Genomic DNA, 8,814 nt, shown 5'->3' on the forward strand with positions numbered 1-8,814 from the left:
CATCTCTTCCTTGTGGCTCTCAGGGTAAGCAGACCTGCAGGCCTGTCTCTCTAGCCCTCATCTCTTCCTTGTGGCTCTCAGGGTAAGCAGACCTGTAGATCTGTCTCTCTAGCCCTCATCTCTTCCTTGTGGCTAAAATATCCCAGCACTTTGCCAGGCTCAGTAGTTAAGAGCACTTGCTGCCCTAGCATGGGAATGTGAATTCATATCGCCAGCACCCCCAGAAAGGCAAGGCGTGGCCAACAACATGCGTGTATCCTGTGTTGTGGGAGAATGCTTTGGGCTTGCTGGCCCCAGTGTCCAGTGAGAGGTCCTATCTGAAGGGAATACTACAGAGGGTAATGGTCTCACATGTGCACATACAGTCCCCATAGACCCACATGTGCACAGTTATAGTCCTCATAGACTCACATGTGCACGTATAGCCCATGATCTAGCACAGGAGACTCTGCCAGTGAATGGTACTCCCTTCCTTGTTGACTGAGCCCCCATGGCTTAAGAGATGACCCGTTCCTAAAACTGAGGTCCAAGAGGGAATAGTTAGAAACTATTTCAGTTATTGACCGTGGTTTTTCCTGCTCCATTACCCCAAGACAGAGAACTTCTCCACCCGACAATCTGAGATCAATGCTGTAGAACAAAGATAGGAAGCAGTAGAGTATCGGGGAGAGGAAAACCAGACGAGAACTCAACCCGTGGACATCCAGAGCCTGGATTAGAATTTTATAGGCAGGTCCTAGGACTGCTTCAGCCCAAAGCTAACATCCCTTGGCGCTAGGAGAGCAGGATTTTCCCTCCATCCCAGCCCTGGGTCAACTCTGCCCTACAGGAATTGGTGGCTCTGTGCCTTCCTCATGTGCCAGCTGCCCCTGGCCTCAAGCCAGGCTCTCTCTGTGTTTTCTTCCCTTTTTCTTTTCAGGGTGCTAGGGTGGGTGTTGGGGAGTGACCTGGCACCTTATACCTGCTGTATAAGAATACTATGATGCCACCAGGCCTCCATTTCTCTTTGGCATGAACCCTGGCCAGAAAGAGCAAGCTTTTGTGAAGTTGTGCAGTCCCTGGTTGCCTGGCTCTCAACAGCACATGCTAAGACTGCCCAGCCCACTAGAAAGCATTCGAGGGCACAGCTCAGGCAAAATGTATCTTGGTAATCAACAGTGGAGGCAGAGGCCACTCCAGAGCTGGTGGACATGCGGGGCCTGGTTACATGATGCTCAAGGAGGCTCACTGGGGAGTCGAAAACTCTCCAGGTCCAGTCTGCTGCTGGAATTCCTCTCTGCTTCAGGCCTTGGCATTTCCCTCCTGTCCCTCCCCACCATCCATGGCTCTCTCTCTCTCTCTCTCTCTCTCTCTCTCTCTCTCTCTCTCTCTCTCTCATGTATATGAGCATCTGGTTGCTGACACACCAGAAGAGGGCATCAGATCCCATTACAGATGGTTGTGAGCCACCATGTGGTTGCTGAGAATTGAACTCAGGACCTCTGGAAGAGCAGGCAGTGCTCTTAACCACCGAGCCATCTCTCCAGCCCCACATACCTCTTTCTAAAGCACCTCCTGTTACTCTCTTGGTCTAAAATCTCTTAGATTAACATACTAACCTGTACAGGCTGAAACCCAAATCCCCAGGCCTTGTGCCCAGAGCCCCACTCTACCTGCCCTGTTTGTCCTTTAATTCCCTGCTTCTATGCCGTTAGCCTCGGCTTCAACTTCCGGGGCTTCTCAGCCTGTCTTGTTGCCAAGGAGCCTGGAAACATTAGGGAACTGCTATTCTTCCTTCAAGAGAGGACTTAAAGGCCCTATTTCTCCCCCTGTCTCCCAAATGTACATGAGATCCAGCCAGTTGCACAGGGCACAGCTGCAGCCTTCCCACTGAGCTGCAGTCACAGAAGAGGCAGCCATATCTTATCTGTCTCTCCAGTGCAACACTTCCACAGCTCATTAGGATGCCTTTAGCCTCCTGGACCAATGAAGTCCATGGCTAGCTGGATGGAACGAGGAAGAGTCACACTGTTAGGAAGCAGAAAGGCCCTGAGCTTTGTTTGATACAAGGTCTCCAAACTGGTCAGGTATTGGGAAATGACCCCCAACTTCTGATCCCACTTCCTCCACTCCTTAAGCGTTGAGATTATACGAATGCACTAAAGGTCACAGCGAGATTACAGGTATTAAAGGTCTCAGTGACAGATGCCCAGCATTGATTTGGGAATGAAACAGCATGAAAACGCTCAGGTCATCAGAAGGATGTTGGTGAGGAGGACCTGTGTCAGGGGCAGGGGCCACGGAGGCACCAGGGTTGGGGGGCTTCCTTCCACAGCCTGACTACAGGGGCCTGGATTACAGATCTTCTCCTACCAATCAGGAGCACAGATGCTTTTGGAAGCAAAATGGGAAATCCTGATCAAAATCAACTAAACAAACACATAGACAGACAGACAGACAGACAGACAGACAGACAGACAGACAAAACCCCTGCATATCAATCTAAGAGCATTCTAAAGACTCGCACAACTCCACTTTAGATTCTTTAGGGAAACAATGTCCCAACAAGCAGAAGGTAGATACAGCAGGAAGTCGCTATGCACGGGGAATGGAGGTGGGTCGAGGACACTGCCGTCACCACAGATAGCCTACAGACCTGGGAAACTCTTGGGATTAAGTTACTAGATAAAGACAACCACAAAACAAACTTTGCTTAAGACAGTGACTCACACTGCATCCAAAGCTGGCCCCGAACTCAACCAAACAGCATTTTCTGCCACCCAAGTGCCAGGATTACACCCTTAGCTACCACGCTCCAACGAACAAACTCAACAAGTCGAACTGATAGAGGGACTGTACCCACCTGCAAGCCCGTGGACAGTGCTGGGCACACAGCTCAGGGAAACACCTATCCATGAATGTCTGAGTGAACCGGTATCTGTGGGGACAGTCTTGACACTCGGGGTGCCCATGTTGACTTGAGGGGAATGGGCACAATGTCATACTTATTTTACACATGTCATATTCTGGCCCTAACGAAATAGAATTACCCAGGGCCGTTTGAGGCAAAGGTCACCTCCACCTCAGCCGACATGCTTGTTCCGTTAAGGCCATGATATTTCACATCTACTATACATGTCTGTACTTCCAAAGCCCTTTGTGTGTCCAATTAGACACAGTGAGACTGTCAAAACAACATCGATCCCTTCCCTAGTCTTAAAATTTACATTTTACATATGCACTATATATGTCCTACCATGTGTGCGGAGGTCAGAGGGAAACTGTGGAAACTAATTCTCTCCCACCAAGTGAGTCTCGAGACTGGAACTCAGATCCTCAGGCTTGGTGGCAAGCACCCTTACCCACTGATCCATCTCACTGGCCCCCTGCTTCCTCATTTTTCAAAAGGAACAACTGGCATTTGATTGATTGATGGTTTGTTGCAATAGCTCTGCCCATTTGATCTGATTAATGGCCAAGCTCCTCGCTGCCTGAGCTGGACAAAGCCTGCAGGTCCCTGCTCCGATCCCCCATTCAGCGGAGGACGGGAGAGAATCTGGGCGGTCAGATATACTAGGGCTCCATCACAACGTTCCTACTCACATTCGAGACTCTTTCTCATCCTTTATGGGTGGAGCTGGTGGGGTTCAGCTTCTGGTAAGCAGTTTGAGGTTTGGTTTTTTTTTTTCTTTTCTTTTCTAGAAGATTCTCTTGGTGATTCAGAGTGTCCCCCAACACCATTCCTTTTTCCTAGCCCTCTTCCTCCAGCCATCAAAATCACCAGCTTAGATGTCAGGGTTACCTGAAACCCTGATCCTGTAGCTGGGATAATGCCCTTCGTGGTAGCTGCTCCCCAAGGAATTCTCTTCTTACCTTAGGCTTCCTCAGTGCCCACGAGGACTGAGAGACTCGCCGCCTGCCAGGCTCAGCGCTGCTCTCTCTGTGACTCATGAACTCCTCCTCCTCCTTGGCATTTTGCATACCCAACCCTTCTGCTTGCCCTCTCCTTTATGTTGAAACAGCACCCCCACCTTGCATGACAGGCTCCAGAAGGCTCTGCCTCCAGGATAGCTGTGGTATGGGCAGCTGGAATCCCTTGAGGGTTGAGGGTTGAGGGGTAAGGGGTAAAGGGTGGGGTGAAGGGTCAGGGTGATGAGCCTCCCTGTAGGTGAGCTAAGCCGAGGAGGATGACAGATGATACTGGAATGTCTACGGCAGCCAGAAGGGCAACAGGTCCCTTTAGGGCAGCATGGAAGGAGAAGAGACCCCTGGAGTTCCAGAGGAGAGGTTGGAAGGCGTGTTGACAGACAGTTACTTAGCCCATGAGCTCCTGTGAGCTGTTCTCCCTCCTGTATGTTGCTCTTATCTCTAAGGAGACTGTACAAAGATTATTTTTCCAGGCATTGCACCTGTTTATTTTCCCCACCCCAGGGAGGTAACATTTCTTAGCTCCTATGTCATGCCCAATATCTCCACTCTCCTTGCAAGAGGTTAAAAACATGCTCTCGGTGAGGAGAGTATAGATTTCTGGGTGTCTGGTTTGATTAAAAGGGGAGGAATTTGCCTTTTATGACAAAAAGCAAGTTATAGAAAATTATAACTTCTTAATCATGGTATGCCCCTGGGCAAGACATATACCCACTTTGGGCTACTTTATGTGATTGTCCACAGTGGATACAATGTGGAAACAATGTATCTATCTAAAACAATGGATGCATCTGGAAAAAACCATAAACTTCCATGGAGTACAAAGGCTGAGGTCTGATTGCAAAATCAATATGAAATAGGCATGGCAGTGCCTACCTTACATTTAATGAATATTGGGATTAGTGTGCACAGAGTCCCTTGTCCAATTTTATGCGATAATAAGGGTTTAAAGGTGTTAGTTTCCGGGGCTGCAGAGATGGCTCTGTGGTTAGGAGCCATACTGGTTTTTTTTGCAGAGGATCCTAGGTCACTTCTTGCTCTCACATCAGGGTTAATTCCAGTTCCAGAGGACCTGAAGCCTACATGCACACACACACACACACACACACACACACACACACACACACACACACGCATGCACACACACACATGCACATAAAATAAATCTGGAGAAATTGTTAGCTATCATTTAATAATGACCGTACCTCTTCTTAATCAGCTGCTGAGGTATTTTCCAGGCATCACAAAAGCGCATCCAGGGCGTGTGGGAGTGAGTCACACCCAGGTCTGGCAGATTCCCACCAGCTGTGTCTCTGAAGGCCTTATCACTGTATAGATGACAAGAACCTGAGGAGGCTCCCTGGTTTTACTTTCAGCTGGGTCCCTTCCCGTTTCCTCCTGGCACAGAGGAGACAAAGTTCTTCCAAGTGGCTGCTGGGATGTGAACGCCGAAGAACTAAAAATGGGCAGCTGGCTCTACCTTTGTTCTCACTGTAGGAGTGGCCCTTTCTCAGTGTCAAAGAACTGGAGGATGCGGTATGTGTAAAGGAGGGAATACAACGGCCCAGCCACGTCGCTGTCCTCAGGAAGCCATTTACCTTTCCTCCCATGCATGTAGAATAGAAGTCTGTAAAATTGGCCAGCCAAGGTTCTTGCCTCACTCCAACACACACAGGTTTGTATATTCTTCTCTCCCTCCCTCCTTCCCTCTCCTTCTCTCCCTCCCTCCCTCTCCCTCCCTTTCTCTCTGTCTCCCTGTCTCTGTCTCTGTCTCTGTTTCTCTCTCTCTCTCTCTCTCTCTCTCTCTCTCTCTCTCTCTCTCTCTCTCTGTATGTATGTGTAGGCCAAAAGTGGATGTCTGGTCTTCTACTGTCTTTCACTTATTTATTTTTTGAAACAAGGTCTCTCACTGAGCTCAGAACTCATGACTTTGGCCAACAAGACCCAGGAATCCCCCTGTCTCTGCATCTCCCAACACTAGAATTAAGGACATTGGCCATCATGCTCAGCTTGTGGAAGCTGGGAACCAAACTCTGCCCCCTTGGGCCTGCAAAGCAAGCCCTTCCCTACATCATCTCAGCCCTTCGTTTCCTCTTGAAGATAATTTGCGTTCCAAAGTACAATTCAGACACAAAGCATCCTTGTATGACCCATCGAGCTGTCCCATGCCTTGTTTTCTTGCTATGTGATGTAACTGTGTATCTGTGCCGATGCTGTCTCACAGGCACTAGAGCGCTTTATGGTTATGACTCGAGAGGATTGGCATACACGCTGGCAGAGGATGACTCCAGAGTCTCCCTCACCTTATATCATAAACATTTACCCCTGTGAGCTAATCCTTATTTCTCCAAGATGGGGTGGGGGGGGGGAGCTCATTCTTTAGCTCAGGCTGGCCTGAGAATCACTACGTAGTCAAGACTAGCCTGACCCCTCTTGCCTCAGCCTTCCAAGTGCTAGGACCACAGGCTTGAGCTACAGTTAATGCTTTTTGGATGATGTCTTTTTTTTTTTTTTAATTAATGTTAGGCAGGTATCCATGGGCTTTATTATTATTATTATTATTGGTGTTATTATTATTATTAAACTTTTGATGCTACCTAGCTGAGACTCCTTAGAATTTCTTTATAAGAACATATGAGGAGACCCAATGAATTTGGTTGGTTTTTCTCTGCCAGTAGTGTTGTTATCTGTAGGGGTGAGTCAGGGCACTGTGGAGAACATGTAACCTCCTTAGGAAGCACAGGGAACACGCCCTCCATGGACGCTTCGACCTGTAGGATGTGTACTAGTAACAGTTCAGTCTCTTTGGAGACCAAATGGCCTTCTGATATAGAGAGCAGGTGACTTAACAGAGGCATCCCATCATGCCCCGGGTCTCAGGCGATCACGGATGACAAGGGCGACAACACTGTCAGTCTTTTATGATCCTCTTATCTTTGGTAGGGAGGGAGGTCATCAGGCTCTGATTGTAGAACATCCAGAAGCACGGTCTCACCAATCTTGTAATTTTGACTTCTGTGTAACACTTAGATTTATTTTAGACAACAAAACCAAACACTTTTTCAAGACTCAGTTTTCCCAAGTGATTGAAACTTTTAAAAGTTAGTAAAACAAGCAATTTATATTGATCATACGCACGTTTGTTTTTAAACCAATTTTTTTGTGAACAAGTAAATCATTATCTTAAGAGCACCTCCCATTGAGTTATCAGACAGTAAGTATTATCGTCTTGAACTCTGAACTTTTTATACTCTTTCACCACAAAGCATATGTCATCCTTAAGTCTTACCTGCCACAAGTGTTCTGGGACTTAGATGAAAACTTTCTATGTTTTGTTTTATTTTTTAAAAAGAATTATTTACTTATTTTATTTATATGAGTACACTGTAGCTATCTTCAGACACACCAGAAGGGGGCACCAGATCTCATTATAGATGGTTGTGAGCCGCCATGTGGTTGCTGGGATTTGAACTCAGGACCTCTGGAAGAGAAGTCAGTGCTCTTAACTACTGAGCCATCTCTCCGGGTCCTTGTTTTCTTTTATGTTTTATTCTCAGGATGAAATCTTATTTTATCACGTGGTGTCACGAGTAGCTGTCCTCTGAGCCAACCAACTATGATCTGGGGGAGCTTAGCTGTATCCTTGGAAAAGCAAGGTGGGTGACTACTTCCCCGCTACCCCCTCCCCCCAATAAAGACATAAGATTCTCGCTGGAGTATCAAATGGCTCCCTAGTATCTGACAACTCTCAGAGTAGCCCAGGGAGGAGCTAGAGTGCACAGAGCCTGAGGGAGATGGAGGGGGCTCCATCTAAGTGGTGATGAAGAAGGTCTCAGAGCTGCTGGATAAGACTTTAGGATATGGTCTGGTGGGAGGGGAACACCATGTACCTGTAACACCTTACATAGGCTCTGAAAGGAAGTTCAAAAACTGTATTGGCTCCCGCAAAGTGAACTTTTATGGAATTGAACTTCAGTTTGTCATTGAAGTCTTGTGTGTGTGTGTGTGTGTGTGTGTGTGTGTATGTATGTGTGTGTAAATGTTGTTTTACTGCTCCCAGGGACAAGAATGTTAGCAACAATTACAGATAATCTGTTGTGGTTTGAATAAGAATGGTCCCTATAGGGCTGGAGAGATGGCTCAGTGGTTAAGAGCACCGACTGCTCTTCTGAAGGTCATGAGTTCAAATCCCAGCAACCACATGATGGCTTACAACCATCCATAATGAGATCTGATGCTCTCTTGTGGTGTGTCTGAAGACAGCTGCAGTATAATTACATATAATAAAGAAATAAATCATTTAAAAAAAAAAAGAATGGTCCCTATAGTCTTGTATATTTGAATGCTTATTCTTTGGGGAGTGGAATTGTTTGGGAAGGATTTTGAGGTGTGGCCTTGTTGTACAGGTGAGGTTTTGTTGGAGGAGATGTGTTGCTGAGGGGTAGGTCTCTCTCTCTCTCTCTCTCTCTCTCTCTCTCTCTCTCTCTCTCTCCTCTCTCTCTCTCTCTCCCCCATCCCTCCCTCCCTCTGCCAACTGCCTGTGGATCAGATGTAAAGCTCTTAGCTACTACTCCAGTGCCATGCCTGTCTATACCATTATGACTATGGGCTAGCCCTCTAAAACTGTAAGCAAGCTCATAATTAAATGCTTTCATTATAAGATCTGCCTTGGTCATGGTGTCTCCTCACAGCAATAGACTAGCAACTAAGACATAACTGGCCTTTAAAAGTATTTAACCATGTTTATCAAAAATAAACCTTATACCCTTTTCAAGATGTCTTACCTACTTAACTATTCTTATTTTATTATTATTATTATTTTTTATTTTTATTTTTTGGTTTTTTGAGACCGGGTTTCTCTCTGTAGCCCTGGCTGTCCTGGAACTCACTCTGTAGACCAGGCTGGCC

The 8,814-nt window shown here is 46.9% G+C and overlaps 1 protein-coding gene across 2 annotated transcripts in view; it reads right to left on the minus strand.

Annotated features, from left to right (window-relative positions):
- The window catches only part of Chst4 (carbohydrate sulfotransferase 4), a 10,479-nt gene extending 6,201 nt beyond the window's left edge, over positions 1–4,278 (minus strand). The window contains exon 1 of one of the 2 annotated variants that reach the window (XM_021220775.1): positions 3,963–4,278. The gene's annotated coding sequence lies outside the window, so the exon portion shown is untranslated. Of the gene's footprint in view, positions 1–3,781; positions 3,887–3,962 lie in introns of those variants that run through there. The other variant, XM_021220774.1, reaches the window with a different exon arrangement.
- Positions 4,279–8,814: the final 4,536 nt, after the last annotated feature.

The sequence above is a fragment of the Mus pahari genome, chromosome 20 (genome assembly GCF_900095145.1).
Source record: "Mus pahari chromosome 20, PAHARI_EIJ_v1.1, whole genome shotgun sequence".
Classification (NCBI taxonomy): Eukaryota; Metazoa; Chordata; class Mammalia; order Rodentia; family Muridae; genus Mus; species Mus pahari.